Raw genomic sequence first — 23,563 nt, forward strand, 5'->3', positions numbered from 1 at the left:
AAAGAAAGAAAGAAAGAAAGAAAGAAAGAAAGAAAGAAAGAAAGAAAGAAAGAAAGAAAGAAAGAAAGAAAGAGAAAGAAGACATAAAGAAACAGTTGCTAAATACTGACTGAATGTATACCTTATTATTAAATATACTAAAGCATATAGTGTAGAAAACATTTATGCAAAATCAAAGGACAATATCAAGCAAACAAAAAATGTACTATTGTGAGCAGGCATTCTTTTTTTTATTATTTATTTGAGAGAGAGAGTGAATGAGAGAGAGAGAGAACATGAGCAGGGATGGGGGGTGGGGGAGAGGGAGAAGCAGACTCCCGGCTGAGCAGGGAGCATGACATGGAGCTCAATCCCAGGACCTTGGGATCATGACTGGAGCCGAAGGCAGATGCTTAACTGACTGAGCCACCTGGGTGCCCCAGTGAGCAGACATTCTATCCAACAATTAAAGCTATGTGGTTCAGCTTCCTCTCATTATCTGTAGAATTGATTCCATACTTTATTCTGACACTTCTTATATATTTCAAATCACACTTATCCCTGTTTTGTTACATATTTTCCTTCCCCATATAAACTTCCTTGTTGATTCACTTTCTCTCTTCTAAAATGTTTTACTGTCTAGCTTAAGTATAAATACTTTCTTTAGTCCTCCTGTTATAAAGAGGCCCCGTAATAAACTCATATTCATTTCCATTTTTTATTTTTTATTTGAGAGAGAGAGAGAGAGAGCTTGGGGGGGAGGGGCAGAGGAAGAGGGAGAAACAGACTCCCTACTGAGCAGGGAGCCCTACACAGGGCTCCATCTCAGGACCCTGAGATCATGACCTGAGCCGAAGGCAGATGCTTAACCAACTGAGCCACCCAGGCACCTCCTGTTTCCATTTTTTAATTGTGGTAAAATAACATAATATCTACCATTTTAACCATTTATAAGTATACAATTTAGTAACATTATGCACATGAACAATGTTGTGTGACCATTACCACTTTTTCAATAATTTTTTATCATCCCAAATAGAAATTCTGTATCCTTAAACAGTAACTTATTTCCCTTTCCATTTAGCCCAGAGTAACTTCTATTCTACTCTGTGTCTATGAATTTGACCACTCTAAGAATGCCCTACAAGGAAAATCATACAATGTTTGTCTTTTTGTGGCAGACTTACTTCACTTATTTTAAGGCTTCATGGTTTATCCACATTGTAGCATGAATTAGAATTTTCTTCCTTTTTAAGACTGAATAATATTTCATTGAGAGTACATACCACATTTTGTTTATTCATTTATCATTCAATGGACGCTTGGGTTGCTTCCTTTCCACTTTCTGAATTTTGTGAATAATGTTGTTATGAATACAGTTATAAAAGTATCTGTGTGTATATATACCACATCTTCTTTATCCATTCATCTGTTGATGGACATCTTGGCTCTTTCCATAGTTTGGCTATTGTGGACATTGCTACTATAAACATTGGGGTGCACATACCCCTTCGGATAACTACATTTGTATCTTTGGGGTAAATACCCAGTAGTGCAATTGCTGGGTCGTAGAAGACATGGCATATATATACAATGGAATATTATGCAGCCATCCAAAAAACGAAATCTTGCCATTTGCAATGACATGGATGGAACTAGAAGATATTATGCTAAGCGACATAAGTCAATCAGAGAAAGACATGTATCATATGATCTCACTGATATGAGGAATTCTTAATCTCAGGAAACAAACTGAGGGTTGCTGGAGCGGTGGGGGGTGGGAGGGATGGGGTGGCTGGGTGATAGACATTGGGGAGGGTGTGTGCTATGGTGAGCACTGTGAATTGTGTAAGACTGTTGAACCACAGACCTGTACCTCTGAAACAAATAATACATTATATGTTTAAAAAAAAAAAAAAGAAGAAGATAGTAGGAAGGGAAAAATGAAGTGGGGAAAATTGGAGGGGGAGATGAACCATGAGAGACTATGGACTCTGAGAAACAAACTGAGGGTTCTAGAGGGGAGAAGGGTGGGGGAATGGGTTAGCCTGGTGATGGGTATTAAAGAGGGCACGTTCTGCGTGGAGCACTGGGTGTTATATGCAAACAATGAATCATGGAACACTACATCAAAAACTAATGATGTAATGTATAGTGATTAACATAATAAAATAAAATAAAATAAAATAAAAAGTACCTGTGTGAGTCCCTGTTTTCAATTTTGGCATATATGCCCCAAAGTGGAATTGATGGATCAAAGGACCAATGATATTTTTACTTTTTTGAGGATCATCATACTGTTTTCCACAATTTGCATCATTTTACAGCCCCACTAGTAACAATGCATGAGTTTCCAATTTTCGACATCTTTACCACTCTTGTTACATCCTAGTGAGTATAAAGTGGTATCTCATTGTGGCTCATTGTGGCTTGATTTTTATTTCCCTAATGATTAGTGATGTTGAGCATTTTCTTTCATGTGTGTATTGACCATTTACATACATTATTTTCATAAATGTCTACTCAGTCTTTGCCAATTTTTAAAAAAGAATAGATAATGTTTATCATCTTACCCTTTTCAAATATATAGTTCAGTAGTATTAAGTCTATTCACATTTGTCCCTGGTGTGATTCCATCCTGCACGGCTATTCTGTGGAACAGTAGTTATTTATCTCTGTCCACCTTCTCTCCCACCTAAGTGTGGAAGATTTGATGGACATGGACATGAGCCCCCAGAGGCCCCAGAACTATCTTTTTGGTTGTGAACTAAAGGCTGACAAAGATTATCACTTTAAGGTGGATAATGATGAATATGAGCACAGTTATCTTTAAGAACAGTCAGTTTAGGATCTGGTGCAAAGGATGAAATGCACATTGTTGAAGCAGAGGCAAGGAATTATGAAGGCGGTCCAATTAAAGTCACACTGGCAACTCTCAAAATGGCTGTAGGGCCAACAGTTTCCCTTGGGGGCTTTGAAATAACCACCTGTGGTCCTACGGTTGAGATGTGGTTCAGGGCCTGTGCATATTAGTGGACAGCACTTAGCTCTGGAGGAAGATGCAGAGCCAGAAGATGAAGAGGAAGAGACGTGAACCACTTAGTATATCCAGAAAGCATTCTGCCCCCGGAAGTGGTAGCAAGGTTCCACAGAGAAAAGTAAAACTTGCTGCTGCTGAAGATGATGATGATGAGGAGGAAGCAGAAGAAAAGGCTCCAGTAAAGAAATCTGCATGAGATACTCAACCCAAAAAATGCACAAAAATCAAACCAGAATGTAAAAGACTCGAAACCATCAACACCAAGATCAAAAGGTCATGAATATTTCAAAACAAACAAAACAACAACAACAACAAAAAAAAACAGGAAAAGACTCCCCAAAACACCAAAATGACTTAGTTCTGTAGAAGACATTAAAGGAGAAATGCAAGCAAGTATAGAAAAAGATGGTTCTCTTCCCATAGTGGAAGCCAAGTTCATCAATTATGTGAATAATTGCTTCTGGATGACTGACCGAGAGGCTATTGAAGACCTCTGGCAGTGGAGGAAGTCTTTCAAAGAAAAGAGTTTAAACAGTTTGTTAAAATTTTCAGTCTTATTTCATTTCTGTAACAGTTGATATCTGGATATCCTTTTTATAATGCAGAGCGAGAACTTTCCCTACCATGTTTGATAAATGTCCGTGTTCCATTACCACAAATGTGTTGTCCAAATTGTTTAGTTTTTAAAGGTGAACTCCACCCTTTGCTTGGTTTTTAAGTATGTATAGGACTGTCATGATAGGATATAGTAGTAGTGGTGGTCAGACAAATGGAAATGGTGGGGAGACAAAAACATACATGTGAAATAAACTCAGTATTTTAATAAAGTAAAAAAAAGTATATTTACATTATTGGGCAACAGATTTCCAGAACCTTTTCATTTGCAACACTGAAACTCTATAACCACTAAATACTAACTACCCTTTTCCATCTCCCCATCCCTTGGCAACCAATTTTCTACTTTTTTTTTTTTTAAGATTTTATTTATTTATCTGTCAGAGAGAGAGAGAGAGCATAAGCAGGGGCAGTGGCAGGCAGAGAGAGAAGCAGACTTCCTGCTGAGCAGGGAGCCCAATGCCAGACTTGCTCCCAGGACCCCAGGATCACGACCTGAGCCCAAGGTAGACGCTTAATCGACTGAGCTACCCAGGCGTCCCCTATTTTATGTTTCTATGATTTTTTTTCTATTTGGACACTTCTTATGAGAGAAATTATATGGTTATCTGTCCTTTTGTGATTAACTTATTTTGCTTAACTGAATAATATCCTAAGGATCATCAGTGTTGTAGTATGTTCCAGGATTTTCTTATTTTTTAAGGCTGCATAATATTCCACTGTATGTATACACCCCTTTTTCTTTTTCTTTTTTTTTAAAGATTTTATTTATTTGTTGGAGAGAAAGAGAGAGAGAGAGAGAGAGGAGCAGAGCTAGAAGGACAAGCAGACTCTGTGCCCAGCATGGAGCCTGACACAGGGCTTAATCTCATGACTCTGAGATCTTTACCTAGCCAAAATCAAGAATCAGATGCTTAACTGACTGAGCCATTCAGGCATCTCTCACATTTTCTTTATCCGTTCACCTGTTAATGAACATTTGGGTTGCTTCTACCTATTGGATATTGTGGATAATACTACAATGAACATAAGTATACAGATACCCCTCAAGACCTTGCTTTGAATCTTTTGGGTATATATCCAGAAGTAGGATTGCTGGATCTTATAGTTATTCTATTGTTTTTTAAAAATTGTTGAGGAAACTTCATACTGTTTTCCATAATGGCTTTAACATTTAACTTTCCCACCAACAGTGCATAAGGGTTCCAATGTCTCTGTATCCTCACCAACACTTATTAATTTCTGTTCTTTTGATAAGAGCATCCTGATGGGTGTGAGGTAATTAGCAGTAATGTTGGTGATATTAGTAATATTAAACCTCTTTTCATGTGCTTAAAGATCACTTGTGTATCTTTTTTGGAGAAATATGTATTCAAGTCATATGCCTATTTTTTAAGTGAGTTAATTGTTGTTGTTGAGTTGTAGAATTTCCTTATATATTCTGGATATTAATCCTTATCAGATATAAGATTGGCAATTATTTTCTCCCACTATGTAGGTTGTCTTTTCATTCTGTTGTTTCCTTTAATCCTTCTTTTTAAAGTTTGCTGTAGGCCCACTTTTTAAAACTTTTGTTGCCTGTGCTTTTGGTGTCATATCCAAGAAATCACTGGCAAATCAAATGTCCTGAAATTGTTCCTTAGATTTTCTTATAGAGTTTTATAGTTTTAGGTCTTACATCTTTGATCCATTTTGAGTTAAATTTTATGCATGGTATTAGCTAAGGGTACTAATTCATCCTTTTGCACAGGGATATCCATTTTTCCCAGCACCGTTTGTTGAGGAGATGATTCTTTCCCCATTGAATGGTCTTGACACCCTTTTCAAAAATCATTTGTTCTTATATGCAAAGGTTCACTTCTGGACTTTCTTTTCTGTTTCAATTCTTCTATATATCTGCCTTTATGCCAATAAAATGTAGTCTTAATTGCTTTTGCTTTGTAATGTGTTTTGATATCAGGTAATTTAAGTCCTCCAGCTTTGTTCTAGTTCAAGTTTATTATGGCTATTCAGAGTCCCTTGACATTCCATATGAATTGTAAGATATTTTACTCTTTTTCCACAAAAAGAAGTTGCCACTGGGATTTTGTTAGGGATTACACAGAATCTTTGGATCACTTCTGTTAGCATGGATATTGTAAGATTTTAAGTGTTCCAATCTACAAACATGGGATGTCTTTCATTTCAGCTATGTAGAATCAGTGAACTCTCATATTCTTTGCTCTTGGATTTCATACAGGAAGGACATTCTCTTCTCAGTCATATGAATATTGTTTCAGTGCTTCTGAGTATCTTACCTCTCCATATAAACTTGAGAATTAAAAATAAATAAATAAAAATAAACTTGAGAATTAGTCAATATCCACAAAATAACTTTCTGGAATTTTGATTGGGATTTCATAAAGTTGAGAAGAATTGAGATCTTAACAAAATTGAGTCTTCCCATCCATGAAAATCTCTTGATTTATTTTTATTCTTTGATCTCCCTCATCATAGTTGTTATTTTCTTCATTTAGATTTTGTACATATTTTGTTGGTTTTATACCTATGTATTTCCTTTATTTTGGTGCTAATATAAATTTTATTATGATTTTAAATTCAAATTTTAATTGTTCAATTGTTCATTGCTCATTATAAAAAAACAGCTAATTTGTTAACATTGTATTATGCAAACTAAGTAGAATTAATCCTTAATTCCACAGTTGTTTTTTTGGTTGATGTTGATTCATTGAGGTTTTCTACCTAATCATGTTATCTGTGAACAAAACAGTTTTCTTTCTCCCCTCCTTATTAGTATACCTTTCATTTTATTTTCATGTCTTATAGCATTAGCTAGGACATCCAGTACACACAGACTGCCTCCAAGAATTCATCAGTTAATATGTAAGTGGTCTATCAAGGTTACTGGATTCAGCAGCTTCTGCTTCAGAAGAGCTGATCTCTCTCTCTTTCTCTTTTTGTATTTTATTGTTTCCTACATTTTCAGAGTGATAGTTTCTCCTGTGACCAAGACAGCCTTAATGTCCCCCTGAGATATCTAAATTTTAGACAGTTTTCTTCCTTATTATGGATTTCTGAACTCCCTTTCCTTGAACAATTTACTTTAGAATATTTATAACTGTCAATTCTTGTTTTGTCCCTTTGTAATTAATATAAATCTTCTTCCAAACTCTTGCCTATTTCACAACCCAGTAATGTCCTTTTTTTTTTAAGATTTTATTTATTTATTTGACACACAGAGAGAGAGAGAGAGAGAGAATGTACAAGCAGGGGAAGTAGGAGAGGGAGAATCAGGCTCTCCACTGAGCAAGGAGCCCAATGCAGGGCTCGATCCCAGGACCCTGGGATCATGACCTGACCTGAAGGCAGACACTTAACCAACTGAGCCACCCAGGAGCCCCAGTAATGTCCTTCTTAAAGATCTAGGAATCATCTCTATGAAATATAAATATCAAAAGGTTGGACCCCTATCTTTCAGTTTCCAAAGGGGGGTACGGAGTATAACTTTGATGGGTGCCAAACAGCAAACTCAGAAGGCCCAATTACACAGAAAAATACTGGCAAACTCAGAATAATTTAATGTGCCCACCAAATCCCACTGATGTTAACCTCTTCTAGTATTTTTACTTTATGAATAATATCCTCCAGATTTTTCACTTGCTCACCCCAGTACTTAAAAATTCTGCTTTCTGTTCCAGTGGAGTTGAGTTTAGTCTCTCTCCCCTATTTCAATAATTTTGAAGAAAGTCTTCCTTGCTTGTTTAATTCTGTCCAGTAGAATTTTTGTTTTGACACCTGTGACCTCAATATTCTAATGAATCTAAGAAAAATCATTGGTTTTCAACTGCTCAGCTTTTTTTTTGTTGTTGTTATTGTGAAGGCAGAACTTACGACTTTGAAACTTTTGAAATGTGGAATATAAAGAGGAAATCTAGAAAGACAACTTCCTAAGAAGCAAGGAACTGAGGGAAAGGTTTGTGTGTCTTTCTTAAGGGGTAGTCAGAATATACTCATGTAGTAATGGTGACCAGAAAAGATTCTAGGAAATGTATTTGGGTCCTGGGAATTCTTTGGATCATCCTCTGTTAAATCCTAATACACCAATATAGCAAATGGAGACTAGTATTATTATAAATTTGACCTAATTTGTGTCTTTAGGTTAATGAAACCCATAGACTGTTAATACTTTTAGTTCATATTTTCTTGTATTTTCTTGCATTTTATCAAACATGGTGCATGGGCTAACTCTTGTTGCCTTTGCTATCTACTTACATGCCTTAAATAGTTAATTGGATTGACTCAATAAGTTCACTGATGTTTATAATTTCTATTAAAACATAAAGATATCCTGGGGCGCCTGGGTGGCTCAGTCAGTTGAGTGGCTGCCTTCAGCTAGGGTCATGATCCCGGGGTCCTGGGATCGAGCCCCACATTGGGCTCCCCGCTCAGTGGGAAGTCTGCTTCTCTCTCTCTCACTCCCCCTGCTTGTGTTCCCTCTCTTGCTGTGTCTCTCTCTGTCAAAAAAACAAAAACAAAAACAAAAACCATAAAGATATCCTAAAATATGAATTTCTGGAAATGAATATTATTTATAAACAAAACTTTAATATTTAGATTAATACTGATAATTCAAATTACATTTACTTAATCATATTGGCCTCAAATTCTATTTTATAATATAATTTTTGTTGTGTCACTAATTATACCAAAAACTCACATTTTAATTGAATTTAACAGCTATTTCTATAAGATTTTTAGTTTAACAAATAAGAAAACCAGTATCACATAAGGAATTATATATTTAATATGTTTTAGTATTTATTTGTATAAAGAGCTCTAGAATAGTTAAAATGGCAGTTGAAGTACTTTTTTTGATTTATATATAAATTTAAAGAACATTTTGGAAACTTTATTTTGACTACTTTAAAATATATGACTTTTTTTTAGTAGAATGGTAAGTCATATTTCTTTTGAATTTTCAGATATTTTTAATCATCTCCAAAATTTGTATACATTTATTTTATTTATTTTTCTATTTTATTTTGTTTTGTTTTGTTTTTTGATGTTATGTTAGTCACCATACAGTACATCATTAGTTTTTGATATAGTGCTCCATGATTCATTGTTTGCGTATAACACCCAGTGCTCCCTGCAATACGTGCCCTCCTTAATACCCATCACCGGGCTAACCCATCCCTGCGCCCCCCTCTCCTCTAAAACTCTCAGTTTCTCGGAGTCCATAGTCGCTCATGGTTCATTTCCCCCTGATTCCCCTCCCCCTTCATTTTTCCCTTTCTTCTCCTAATGTATATATTTAATAGTCATCCTTTTAGCAGAATTTTTTAAGTAGTCTCTATTGCAACCATAAGCTAACAAAAATAAAGTATGTACAACTTAGTAAGTAAAGGCAACATATTCACCCTCATTCCAGAATAATTATAATAATAAGATCTTTGTCTTTGATTTATTAATCTGTGCAGTTTGAACAATTTCATGTTAACTTCAACAAAATTCTGGCCCTGAAAATTTGCTGAAAAAAATTTAGATAATCATGACAAAATCCTGATTTTTCCATTGGGACTAAACCAGATAATATAACAAAATTCTATCAATATCAGCTTTTCTGTACACCCCTGATGTCTTTGACCTATAAGTAAATACGTATTTAAATAAATTTTTGTATCAACTATATTTTGGGGTTAGGTAAGTGGCAAAGCAATCTCAAAACACTTAATATGACTAAATTTACAGAGAAACTTCCTGAAATTCTATCCTCCATATCACTTCTTAAGGGAGCTAATTTTTGCATCTATGTGATAACCTTACATCTGTCTCCCTTTCATAAGAAGTGTGCCTTGGGCGCCTGCGTGGTTCAGTTGGTTAAGTGACTTCCTTCGGCTCAGGTCATGATCCTGGAGTCCTGGGATCAAGTCCTGCATTGGACTCCCCGCTGAGCGGGGAGTCTGCTTCTCCCTCTGACCCTCCCCCGTCTCATGCTCTCTCTGTCTCATTCTTTCTTTCTCAAATAAATAAAACCTTAAAAAAAAAAAGTGTGCCTTTAACTAGGGAGCCTATTTTTACTCATATTGAAGGCTAATAATCATTTCCTTATTTCTGAATGACAGTAACTGTTTCTTTATAAGACTTCAATAAATGACTAGAATAAATTGTGAGCTACTTCTTTTAACAGACTCTGTGGCATGAATATTGCATTCATCTACAGGACAGCAAGTTTCAAAATCTTCTCTATTTCACCTCTTCCAACAAATAAATCTGTATTCTATGATAAATGTTTATCTTTGACCTATATATTAATATCCATTATTGAACAACATGGGACAACTTTTAAAGAAATTAAATTGACAATTGCTAATAACATCAAAAAGGTAATTGTTATTTGATGTAATTACCTTGGCAATATTGCTATCTGAAGCTCACTGGAGTTTTTATTCATTGCAATTTTATTTTGATTTTTTAATGTATTACTTTGAACCCTAAGAAGTAGCAGCTGAGACACTCATTACTTTTGATTACAAATAGCTTCAGAATTGATGGGAAAGCTGATTTAGACAGCACATTCAATACAAAGGCCTCTCTTAAGATGTCTTGGTGACAGATTTTAGTGACAAGGATTCATGTGTCTTCCTGCTTATCATAAAACAGAATTCTCTCATTGCAATTTTAACTTCCAGAGAAATAAAGACACAATTGAAGATTATACACTGATCTCTGGCATAATCATATTCAGTGTAAAACTATTTCATATAATGGCATGTGTCTCAGAATAAATTTAATACTAAAATTAAACATTCACTTACACTTGGCAATAAAGTAAGAAAAAATGAAAACAGATTCTGAAAATATAATGGAAAATGAAAAAATAATGTAGGTATTTATTACCCAGAGCTAATATAAGCAAACCAAAAAATAAAATGAATAATATCCTTGCAAAGGGAGAAAAAAAAGTAGCTTTTAAATTTATGCAACTTCACAGGATCCTAATGTCCCTAAATAATGATGTTAATTGACTCTGGAATAACTATAGCATTATCATTTGTTTATTGCATTGATATTCTTAATCAAAACTTTTAATATCCCCCTTAACTAAATGAGGTAGATAAAAGTTCTGATTATGTTTTAGTTTTAGTTTCAGTTTGAAGACTGAAAGATGGAGGTGTTAATGTCTATGGTGAACTTTTAACTTCTATGTTTCTAAATTATTCTTTTCCTTACTGACTGGAAAATGATTCAGCTATTTTTTTTTAATCCAGAATGCTTTTATCAATGTAATAATGTTCATATTTTTGTATATTTTTGGTGTGGAGAGAGATAAAAAGATTTTTTTAAAAAAATCTCAGGAATAATATCAACAGTTGAATACACAGTATAAACTTTTGGATCAGACCAAAAAAAAAAAAAACCACTCTGGCTCTGATTAAATTAATATTATAGTAGCATTAGTAGAAATGGTAGTAGTAGTTCAAGTAATATAGGTAGTAATATTAATTATCAGAGTAAAAATACTGAAACATTCATAGCAGCAATGATACAGAATAATAATTTTTGGTTTAGTGAAACTGGAGAAACTAAGTAGGTAATTACTTTAAAATATAAAATACAATTACATTTAAATTTGATACAGTTAAACTTATATTTGAGAAATAATAAAATACATTTAAATTTTTAACTAACTACACTTGTATTGGCTAAATTTCTTTGTAATTATATTTTCCTATAAAGTAAGAACAGAAGCTCTGTGATTTCTCATTCCGCAAATGTGTCTCCAATCCTGCTACAACGGTTGGGAGTGTAAACCAGGCAAGGATTCAGTTTCCTTACTTCAACTTCAGCATTTTATTATTTTTTCTTTTGTAAACTACTGAACCCTTTGTATATGGCTTAGTTAAAAACCTGACTACTGAAATAGTTTAATATTCTCGCTACTCTAATAGAACTAATAGAACATATAAAATAATTTGGTAACATGCCCTGTATCTTATCACAGGGAATTAAAAAAATATATATATATATCTTTTATATATGTGTGTGTATATATATATATACATATATATATATACACTCATATGTACTCATATATACTCATATACATGAGTATTTGAATATACACTAAAAGAATTAAAAGAGCTGTTAATTTTCATTATTAATTGGTTTTAATTTAATATTCATAAGTTCTTATTATAAATAAGCATATATAAATATGCATAAATGCATGTGAAAAATGGAAAATTCATGAAAGCCAGGAACATGCAATTCTACCCTGAGTTGACATGAAGAAGCGGTGCAGTGGCTTCCAACTGCCGTTTTAGCAGGGATGAGAGCCACTAAATTAAAAAATTAAAAAAATACAATTTCAAAATAAGTCAAAAGGAAATTTCTGATTCGGGTGACTAAGAAATATATTTGCTAGTAGCACAAATAGGAAATTTAAGGGAAGAAAATACTTGTTAGTTAGAAAGAATTTATGGATACCTACATTACACCAGTTGAATGGGGAACAGATGAAAAATTAAATTTCAGGTGTAAAATTGAAGAGAGGGGAAGCAGGGAGGAAAAAGACTAATGGATGATAGAGAAAATTAATTTTGCTGGCAGAATGAACTCAATGATGCTGTGAACAGGGAAAAGAAATATGAGAAAAATCTGAACTTTTTTTAGACCTTCTATAAGTTGCACAATAGGCACAGAAAACTGTCAGGCACATCTATTTGATGCCTCACTCGATCTAGCTCACTGTAATGTGAGTAGGTACACTTCACAGACAAGGCAGAAATTGAGGCTCAGAAAGATTACCATGGCCAATCAACAGCATATACATGATAAATATCACTCAGATGTTTTCTGAGTGAAATTCCTGTGCTCATTTCATGTGAACACCACATGCAGAAATCTGAATGGAAGATATTTAAACAGTTTGGGAAGTTCTTTAGAGTTCAGGTTGGCGATAAAGGGTAACAATGCAGTTTGTTTCATTGTCAGAGTATAGGTAATAGTTGAAGTCATATATATATTCTGAAAGTGTAGATCTAGAGAGAAATCCTAACTAGAAAAGTATCAACATATAAGGCAAAATAAGTGTTGATAATTATTAACATCACCATTATTATCCCTGGTTTCACCATCCTCTGAAGATTAGAAAAAAATAATAATACTAAATAAGGATCTTTAAGGTGAGAATATGGGCAGACATTGAATTGGATTTCTCAGCTTTAAGATAGATATTTAGAACTAATACAATTATAAATAAGAACTAATAAAAGGCATCTCCTCACCTGTTGAAACCAGACTGACTTATTATATACATTTGTATTGTGTCGATGATTTACAATGATGAACAGTTTTAAGAGGTGGTGGAGATTTTCCCTAGTCACACCCACAGCAGTCAGAGAGGGTACATGAGTAGCTGAGCGGAGCGTTGCAATAGACAGCTTAAATATTTCAATTTTCTTGATGAGATGCAGTCCTGATGCAGTCTCATATCATCCCACAAATACGAAAATATCAAGCATATCTTTAAAATATGACTTTGTATTTCACTTAAGCATTCTGTTTTTAAATTTTATTACCAACAGAGAAGAACCAAATTCTATGTATATGACTTAGGATCAACCAGTGGATGCTTTATAAGCAAGCAGGATTGTTTGTTTCTTTTTTAAAGCTTATGAAAGGTTTTAGAATTGATTTCACCACGGGATATAATTTTATACTACAAGAATACTGTTTAACACTCCATTATTTTATATTGGCCACGAACCAATGTCATGACCCCTTTGTAAGTATTTTATTATGTCCACATTTCTCAAATTGTGTTCCATGTGCTATCAGTAAATGTTTCAGGGGAAGAAAGTCAAAAAAGATAAAACAGCTAAATAAACACCTTCACAGGAATTAGAGAAGCTGAGAATATGTACAGAAGAGAAACTTTTTAAAAAAATATTTATTTATTTTAAAGAGAGAGAGCAGGGGGAGGGACAGAGGAGGAAGGAGAGAATCCCCAAGGAGACTCCCCGCTAAGCATGGAGCCGGACACGGTACTCAATCCAAGGATCCTGAGATCATGACCTGAGCCAAAATCAAGAGTCGGATGCTTAACTGACTGAGCCACCCAGGCACCTGGAGAAGAGAAAATTTTCAAGGACTTTTTAACCTAGAATTTTACATAAGTTTTTGAGCATGGGCTACTTATTTACATATTATTCACATAATTTTTTAACATGTGTTCTTCCAAGACAAAATAATTTTTGTAGAATACTTCATATTTTGAGAGAAATACTCTTTGGATATAAATGTGAAAATGTTAGTTAGGGATAAAATTGATTAATAAGAACATAACCCTGAATCTCAGCCACAAAGATTACTGTGTCCTATCTTCAAAATCTTATCACTTAAGTCAATCCATCACTCAATGTATATTTACACTTATTGCTAAAGTCGTATCTTCTTAATTCTTAAACTGTGCTATGAAAATGTTTTTCAATTCTACTATATGGAAATATTTAAATCTGCAATACTTTTATGTATCTAGATTAATTTTTTTAAAACCCAACCAAAATATTCAATAATATATGAATGGATATTTAGCTTCTTGGTTTTGGAAGTTTTTTTTTGCAATAGAAAATAAGGCTATTTATTTATTTATTTGTTTGTTTGTTTTAGTGTTTTGGAAGTATTTTGATCATCTTCTTAAACTAAAAGTTTAAAAAAGTTTCTGTATATTTTAAACTGTTGCTTCCATTTCGTATTTTAAATTCAGTTCTCCTTTAAATTAAGGGATCCCACAAATATATTTTAGGTACTTAAAAGACAACATAAGGTTATATTTATTGGTCTTTTAGGCATTAATATGACTTCTGGATTTGTGAAAATGCTTTCCATAGTGAAGTATTTTACAAACTTTATTTCTTTTCTGTCCGTGTTCAAATATTAACCCTGAATTAAATATATGCTATGTCAAAACCTTTAAACAGATACTCCCACAATATTGTACAATATCTAGATTATTTAATGAATAGTTAATAATTATTCTTGTGATATTAATAAAAATCATAACAATGTAGACCTTTTAGGAAATTTTAGAACCAAAAGATGTGCACACAAAATCATACCATTAGACTTCACTCCTGCTAAAGTTTTAAGTGAAAAAGAGAAAGGCATGGTATTACCAAGAACATTTCCAAAGGTCATTATGTTCAGGCAAAATTTGTGAGTTGGAACATAGCCATATAAATTTTCTATCCCCCTTTTTATTTTGGTACTGATCTGAAAAAATTAGTCTCTATTGTGCTGTCCAGAAACAAGTAACTAAGATATCAACTATTACATGATTCAACTCTATTTGTATCAAAATGCATTTGCACCTATACTGAGAAAAATGCATGTGCTTATTTTTAATTATACAATTAACACTTTATCCTTCAACTGTAAATCTGAGTCAAATAGACTATTTTGGGGGCTAAAAGAGTTTTAAAATGTCAATTACATGGCAGTGGGATGGGCTGTAAGTTTATCGGGTATATACACCATCACTAGAGTGGTTATCATCCCAGTATTATTAACAGTGCCTTTTTTCACTGTCAAATATACTGGTAAATTATATGGTGATCTACTCATAAATAAAGTAAAAGTTGAGATGTATTTTGAAGAGTAAGGATATTTACCAAGTAATGGAGGAATGGTAAAATGAAAGAAATATCATGAACAAAAAAGAAAAAAAGATTTAGAATAATGAAAAAATGTTAAACATGTTATGGGAACTAACTCCATTAGATTCAATAGAGCAGATATGATTTAGAAGGTCAACTGGATGACCATATATATCAGGGACAAATGGGAAGATTCTTTTTTTTTTTAAGATTTTATCTATTTATTTGAGAGAGAGAGAGTGAGAGAGAGAGCCCAAGAGGGGGTAGGGTCAGAGGGAGAAGCAGACTCCCCGCTGAGCAGGGAGCCCGACGTGGGACTCGATTCCAGGACCCTGGGATCATGACCTGAGCCAAAGGCAATCGCTTAACCAACTGAGCCATGCAGGTGCCCTCCTAATGGGAAGATTCTTATGTGTCTCCTTGAGAATATGGGGGCTTATTTTCAAGGATACATATGGAAAGCTGAAAACAGAAACCCACTAGAATTCATGGGAGCTCATTCCTAAATGAATTCTTTCTTGCCAAGACTCTGCTTTGCCTTTTGATTATATACACCAGTTTTGTCTTTATGTGACCATTGAATCTGAGCTCCTCCCTCTTCAAGGTTTACTCCTTCTATGCCCCATCCCTAAAACACAAGAGAATCAACCAATATTCATAACCACTAACCACACGAGGTAGCTACAAGATGAAATAATAAATGATCTCTCTCATATATTTATACTATAAATTGACTTGGTTAGAAAAAAAAGACTGTACAGATACTCACATAGCATTTTTATTTTCCCTAATTACATGTAGAAAAAATTAGCTAGATTACCTTTCATGGTAGAATTACTTTACTAGTCACTAACAAGGCTATGAATGTCCACTTGTTGTTCATGCAAGACAAATGGTAATACGGTCTCTTCCCTTTACAAGGAAGGGGTTTATCAACCATTATAGAAATGAAAAGGGGCTTTAGATGTGGCAGGTTAATTTGTATGAGAATTGCAAAAACTGTATGACAAGCATAATACAGAAAGGTCAAATGAATTCCTTATTCAATTTTTATTATCATTCTTATTTTCCTGTGCAGGAGAATGATTGGAATTGATTTTTAGAATGATATATTTGACAGCATTGTGGAAAGAACCTACACTCTAGAATCAGAAACCAAATGTAAGTTAGAGGAGAAACAAAGATAATTTTTCTTGGATAAGAAAGATTCCATTCAAAAATAATAAAAATAAAGAATTACAGAATTAAGTGTTTTTGTGTGGGAGTGGATGGGAACAAAGGTTGGTGTGCTACATTTTATATATATTTCATTTGAAGTTCAAAAAAGATATTCAGGGGCGCCTGGGTGGCTCAGTTGTTTAAGCGACTGCCTTTGGCTCAGGTCATGATCCTGGAGTCCCGGGATCGAGTCCCACATCGGGCTCCCTGCTCAGCAGGAAGTCTGCTTCTCCCTCTGACCCTTTCCCCTCTCATGCTCTCTCTCTATCTCATTCTCTCTCTCGAATAAATAAATAAAATCTTTAAAAAAAAAAGATATTCAGATTATCATCTGAAAAATCAATGGCTGTAGATATTTTATAAGCAAATAACAATTTCATTGAAATTAGTATCTCTATATTGCATTAAAGGTAATTTCAGAGTACCAATGTGTGTGTTATTTAGAAACTTGATTGCAACTGAGCTTACAGAATGCAAGTTTTTAGTACATTTGGTAATAAAAATTTATTTGTAAGATAATTTGTCCAAGAAAAGTGGTTGCTGAAAAGTGATTATGGGAATAAAAAAGTTATGGAAACAACTGGATGTGATGTTGTAGTCAGGGAAACATTATTTTATGGAAAACTGCCAAGGTATAAAGCAAACCAGCTAGCAGTGAAAATTCAGAGGGAACAAAGTGAGCAGATAGATAATCCTCATCATAATGGCAACAGAAGGTATATACTAAGAGCATGGAGAAAGGGGATTTTTAGAAATAATTTATGCTAAAATATTCATATATATTATCCAATGTGAGGACACAAAAGCAAAGTGATCACTCTAGGCTAACCAGATAAAATATCTACATGAACACTTTAACAAACTAACTTATTAGAGCTCAGAATGATTGCCCAAGAGTACTTTGAAATTAAATTAAATATCTAGATAAACTTTTAATATGTTAAGAGGTTCTTATGCTATTATCTGCCTAATGTAAAACATCATTTTCATCATTTTATTTTCACATGTGTTTATTTGTCAGAGACACCAAGTAGGCTGTTAGAAATTCCAATTTGGCAGTCAGGAAAAAGTAAGGGAAAGAGAAAGAGTGATCTCAATAGAGATGACTGTTGAAGACAGAAATAAGAATTATAGTAACAAGGCAGAAAAAAAAAGAAACTTAAGAAAAATAATTTTAATTAGTGAATCAAAGAAATATCAAAAGGTAAATTATTCATCCCAAAACCTTAGATATATGTATACGTAAAGCATTTTATAATGTACTATACATAAATACTTCGGGAAATTAAAGATTCTAATTTGTATTTCTCAGAGAAAATTTTCTATGTGTTTTAATATTTTGCATAATAGTAGCTATTTATCCTTTCTTTTGCTTTTTCTGCCTTATCTAAACCAGTTTTGTTTTCTTTTGCAATCCTTTAGTTTTCTTTGAGATCTCAAAAAGTGAGAGTTCATCATCAGTGCACTGTCCTATGCCACTCAGATATCTTTTCCCAAAATCCATTCCAAAGGATTTAAATACCATCTAGTGACACTATGACTCCAATGTATTAGATGCCAATCTCACCTCCTACTTACAAATTATCTGAACTGAATTTTCTCTCTCCAGTAGAATTAATATCTTCTCAGACTAGCCACAATTACCTTTGTTCTGGGGTGCTGCACCACCTCCTTGTGCCCGAAAAGTCATCCATGACCATTTCCTACTTTTGGGTCTTAGGTTAAACAGCATCTTCAATGAGAAGTCTACATTGATGATTCTATTCCAACTTAGGCCATGCCCTTTCCCCAGTTATTTTCATACAATGCAGTTTGTTTCCTTCATAGCACATATGGCAACCTAAAAGTATGTAAGTATGCATCTATTTGTTTATTATTTATTTTCTATTCCCTCCAATACTGTAAATTCTTTGGTGACAGAAGACATGCTTTCTTTTCATCTTTATATTTCTGGCATCTAATATATGGTCTGTACATCATGGGGGATTGATAAATATTTATATATAGAAAAATGAATGAAAGAAGAAATTTGGTAGAAAACCAAAGCAAAAGAAAATTTCAGTCATAAAAAAATATGAACCTAAAACACGTACATGATAGTACTACTACTAGAGAAATTTACTAGTCTATAAGCATATTGTAAATAAATGGTGATAATATGGCTACCCTACTACAATACTTCTACTACTAACACTGTTGCTACTTTGTGACTACTAATCGAATGTAATTGTACTGGGTATTAACTATATTCCATTCAGGAACAGCATAGGGATTATATCATTTCAATTCTAGAAAGAACCTCTCGATAAAAGAAGTTATAAATATTTTCCAAATGCAAAAAAAAAACAACAGATGATCAGGTGGATTAAGCAATTTATTTAGCTCACAATAACAATAAGAACCAGAAAATCTGACTTCAAGTCTCTATGCTCTCAACTGGTATACTACACTGGTAACATGAATATAAAAAAGACATAATATTACATGTAATTTATGATTTTATATTTGTTTAATATTATGGGATACATTTTTTGTGATTTTTTTTAAAGATTTTATTTATTTATTTGACAGACAGAGACAGTGAGAGAGGAAACACAAGGAAGGGGGATGGGAGAGGGAGAAGCAGATTTCCCGCAGAGCATGGAGCCCGATGCGGGGCTCGACCTGAGCCGAAGGCAGATGTTTAACGACCGAGCCACCCAGGCACCCCTTTTTGTGAATTCTAATAATAATTAATACATTTTCCCAAGTTTTAGACTTTTTCACTATCAGTGACTTTTCAATAAAATTGAATTTAATCATGTAATTTTTTTCAAATTTAACTTACATAGAATCATCCAAGAAGTAAAAATTAATCCCAGTAATCTGAATGACAAATATACACTGTATGGTCATTAATATTTTTGATTTGGTTCCACTGTGGTCAGGAAACATACTCAATATGATTTCAATCATTTTTAATTTATTGAAATTTCTTTTATGCAGTTTACTTTTGTGAAAGTCCAATATGCACTTGAAAATAGAGCAAGTATTCTTCTTAGTTTGAATGAATTTTTCTCTAAATATTAATCTACTCACATTGATGGACAGTTATTAATGTTTATTGCTTTATTCTGAGAGATTTGTGAAGAAAACTTTAATTCTCTTTTTCTCTTTTTAATGTTCTGTGACATATCATTCCATACATTTTGATACTGTTATTAAGTATATACACATTTAAAATTGCTATGTTTTACTGCTAAATAAACTTTTATCAGTAAGAAATGTCACTTTATATATCTGGGAAAACTCCTTATTCTTTGAATGAGATTTTGAATGATATATCTCTTTCCATACTTTACTTTCCTGTTTTTAAAAGAAGCAAGAGTTTTTTCTTGAGTATACACACTATGGAAATATCATCCTTTAGATATCTAGAGTGTTTTAAATCATTCATATTCATTGTGATGTGGTTGGGTTGATAGCTATAATTTTATTTGTTTGTACTTTGTTTCATTACATTTTTAAACCTGTTTTTTTCTTTTCCTCTCAGCATTTACATCAATTAAGAATACTCATTTCTGTATCTCTTTTTCATCCCCACTATTGTCTTATTGGCCGTATCTCTTTGATTTTTTGAGGTGGCTAGAAACACACACACATTACACATGGCATTCCACATTCAAGTAACATAAAACCACTTCATATATAATGCAAACATGATAAAGTAATATATTTTATTTTTCTCCTCCAATCCTTTCTGCTACTGTTGTACATTTTATCTTCATGTTACAAACCTCTAATATATTGTGATTGCTTTTGCTATAAATAATCAATTTTTGTTTAAAGACAGTGAAGTGAAAAAAATATCCTTTTTTTGCCCACATATTTATCATTGCCAGCATTTAAAAAAACCCTCTTTGGTAACAGTTCGGTTTTTTATCTGGTAACACTTATTTCTGTGTGAAGAGTTTAACATTTCTAATACAGCACATTGGCAACTCATGCTCTCAGCTTTTGCTTGTTTAAAATGTATTGTTTTGGGGTGCCTAGGTGTCTTAGTCAATTAAGTGTCTGCCTAAGCTCAGGTCATGTTCCTGCAGTCCCAGGATCAGGCCCAGCATCAGCTTTCCTGCTTAGTGGGGAGTCTGCTTCTCCCTCTGCCCCTCACCCCACTCTTGTGCTCTCTCTCTCTCCCAAATAAATAAAATCTTAAAAAAAATAAAATGTATTGTCTTGGTTTTGGAAGTTATTTTTCTAGTTATGGAATGCTAGGTTGAGAGTTTTGCTCTTTAAACACTTCACACTTTTCTTCCACTTAATGTTAATTTGCTTAGACTCTTACAAGAAATCCATAATGATTCCTATTTTGTTTCTCTGTACCTAAAGTGGTTCTTTTTTCCCAACGCAGTTTGGGTTTTCCATTTTTTCCCTATGATGTGGCTTGGATTGATTTCTTTCTATTCATCTTTTCTTGTGATTCACTGGACTTTGTGGATTTGTGGGTTATGCTTTCAAAAAAATGAGAAAATTTCTGGCAGTTGTTTCTTCAAAAACTATTTTCTGTTCTTCCCTCTTTCTGTCTCCTTCCTACTCTGAATCCAGTCACACATATGTTAGACTACCCCAATATTAGATTATCCCAAGTTTCTGTTTATTTTGTTTACTCACTTTTTTCTTTGTGTGATTAAAATTGGATTGTTTCTGTTATTGTAGGTTTAATTTCAACGCTATTTTTTGCAGTTTGGAGAAAATTTTTGTGACAGTGGATTAGACCAAGATTTCACAGATAAAACACAAAAAGTGTGATTCATAGAGACCAAATTGAAAAACTGTATTTTATAAAGTTTTAAAAAAATTTCTTTTCATAAGACATTATAATGTAATAAAAAGATAAGCTACAGTCTCTGAGTTAAGCATTTGCAGTTAATATATTTAATAAGGAATGTGTAATAAATATTCAAAATTCAGTGATAAGAAAACAAAGAAGAAAATTTAAAAATGGTCCAAATATTTGAACAAAAACTCCATTAAAGAATGCATAAAGATGGAAAATAAACTTATGGATGTAAAAACACACATCATTATTCATTCAGGAAATGTAAATTAATACTACAATGAGATACTATAACACATTCAATTAAAAAAAAAAGACTAAAATTAAGAAGACTGACCACACTAAGTGGTGGTGAGGATGTAAAAAAACTGGAACTCTTCCACTCTGCTGGTAGGAATGAAAAATCCTACAGCTTCCTTGGAAAATAGTTTGACAGTGTTTTATAAAGTTAAGCATTCAACTACTACATGAGGCAGCCATTCCACTTTTGGTATTTATGCAGGAGAAATAAAAGTATATGTCTATATAAAGACTTTAAAAGGGGCGCCTGGGTGGCTCAGTCATTAAGCGTCTGCCTTCAGCTCAGGTCGTGATCCCAGGGTCCTGGGATCAAGCCCCACATTAGGCTCCTTTCTCAGTGGCAAGCCTGCTTCTCCCTCTCCACTCCCCCTGCTTGTGTTCCTGCTCTTGCTATCTCTCTCTCTGGCAAATAAATAAATAAAATCTTAAAAAAAAAAAACTTTAAAAGACTGTTTACAGCATTCCTATTTGTAATAGCTCCAATATGGAAATAACTCAGATATCCCTTAACATGCAAATTGATAAACAAACTGTTGGATTATCTATACAATGGAACAGTACTCAGAATGAAACCAATTGAAATATCGATATATATTTCAACATGGAAAAAATGTCAAAATAATGCTGAATGAAAGAAGCCATACAAAAAAGAAACATTTTATAATTTTATTTATATCATACTCTAGAAAACAAAAACTAATCTACTACGACAACATATCACTGTTACCTCGGGGATAGAAGGCAGGTGACAGTGTTGCTACAAGGAAAAACTGGAAGAAGGGTATAAAGGGAGATAGTGAAACATATGGACATGATGGATATATGCATTATGATTTCTGTGATGTTTTGCATTCATACACATTACATATGACAAAACTTTCCAAGTTTTATAATTTAAAAATACATGTTTTATTGTATGTTAGTTATACTTCAATAAAGTTGTTTTTAAAAGATGACAGTGAGGCAGTGGGTTTAATGTGGCTGAGATAAAACATCTTAAGAAATGAAGAGTATTCATTTGATTAGAAAACTGGTTAGTCATTATAAACAGCATGAGTGGTTTTAAAAGGGTAGGTCGGATGGGAAGCTAGATGAGAAAAGAAGAAAATGTGAATGGGAAATATATAAATAGATACAACATTTGCAGGAAATTCCTGTTAGAAGCTTATATTTAGATAAATGAACGGAGATCAGATAGTAACAGAAGTGAATCTAAGGAATGTTGTTTACATGATTATTGTTTTATTCTGAGATGAGAATCCCTAAATGTATTGTAAAATGTTTCAGTAGAAAGGCAGATTTAAAAAACCCAGGAAATATTTAAAAGAAAGTGAATTCTATTAAGGTCATTAAAAAGATGGAGAGAAGATACTATCTTCACAATGAAAGGATTTGCCTTGGATACGAGAAAGAATGAATTCTTCATTGTCACTGGAGAGATGAAGAAGAGCAGCGGATTAGTCAATAAAAGTTGATTAAAATGACCAACCTTCATGGAACACTAAGTAATCTCTGGTGTCAGAATTACAGTAAATAATTCTAAGGGAACTGCAAGAACAATTTCCTAAAATATAGAATTATAGCTAATAAATAATAGGTATAAATATAGGTATTTTAAGAAATATTTTCCTGAATCTGCTGTAATAAAATACTTCTCTAAAACTGATTGTTGTGTGCCCTTGGACAAATTACATAAATTCTTTAAGTCTACTTCTCCACAAATATAAACAAAAACAATAAAGACATGTACATTATAGGTTGTGATATTTGTTGTTAAATGAAAATAAAAATATGAACATCCAAAATAATAACCACTCTTAAATACTCATTGCAAGAAGAAAGAGGAGGGTCAAATATCATCCTATTATGCAAAGGTAATAAGCATTATATACACACTATTTGAAATAGCAATGAAGTGAAGTCTTAAAAGAACGT

At 33.2% G+C, this 23,563-nt stretch overlaps 1 pseudogene; it reads left to right on the plus strand.

Annotated features, from left to right (window-relative positions):
- LOC112826354 (nucleophosmin-like) overlaps positions 1-23,563 on the plus strand; it is a 92,495-nt pseudogene that overhangs the window by 58,477 nt on the left and 10,455 nt on the right.

This window comes from Callorhinus ursinus, unplaced genomic scaffold, assembly GCF_003265705.2.
Source record: "Callorhinus ursinus isolate GAN/ISIS: 27379988/994484 unplaced genomic scaffold, GSC_fseal_2.0 scaffold7, whole genome shotgun sequence".
Classification (NCBI taxonomy): Eukaryota; Metazoa; Chordata; class Mammalia; order Carnivora; family Otariidae; genus Callorhinus; species Callorhinus ursinus.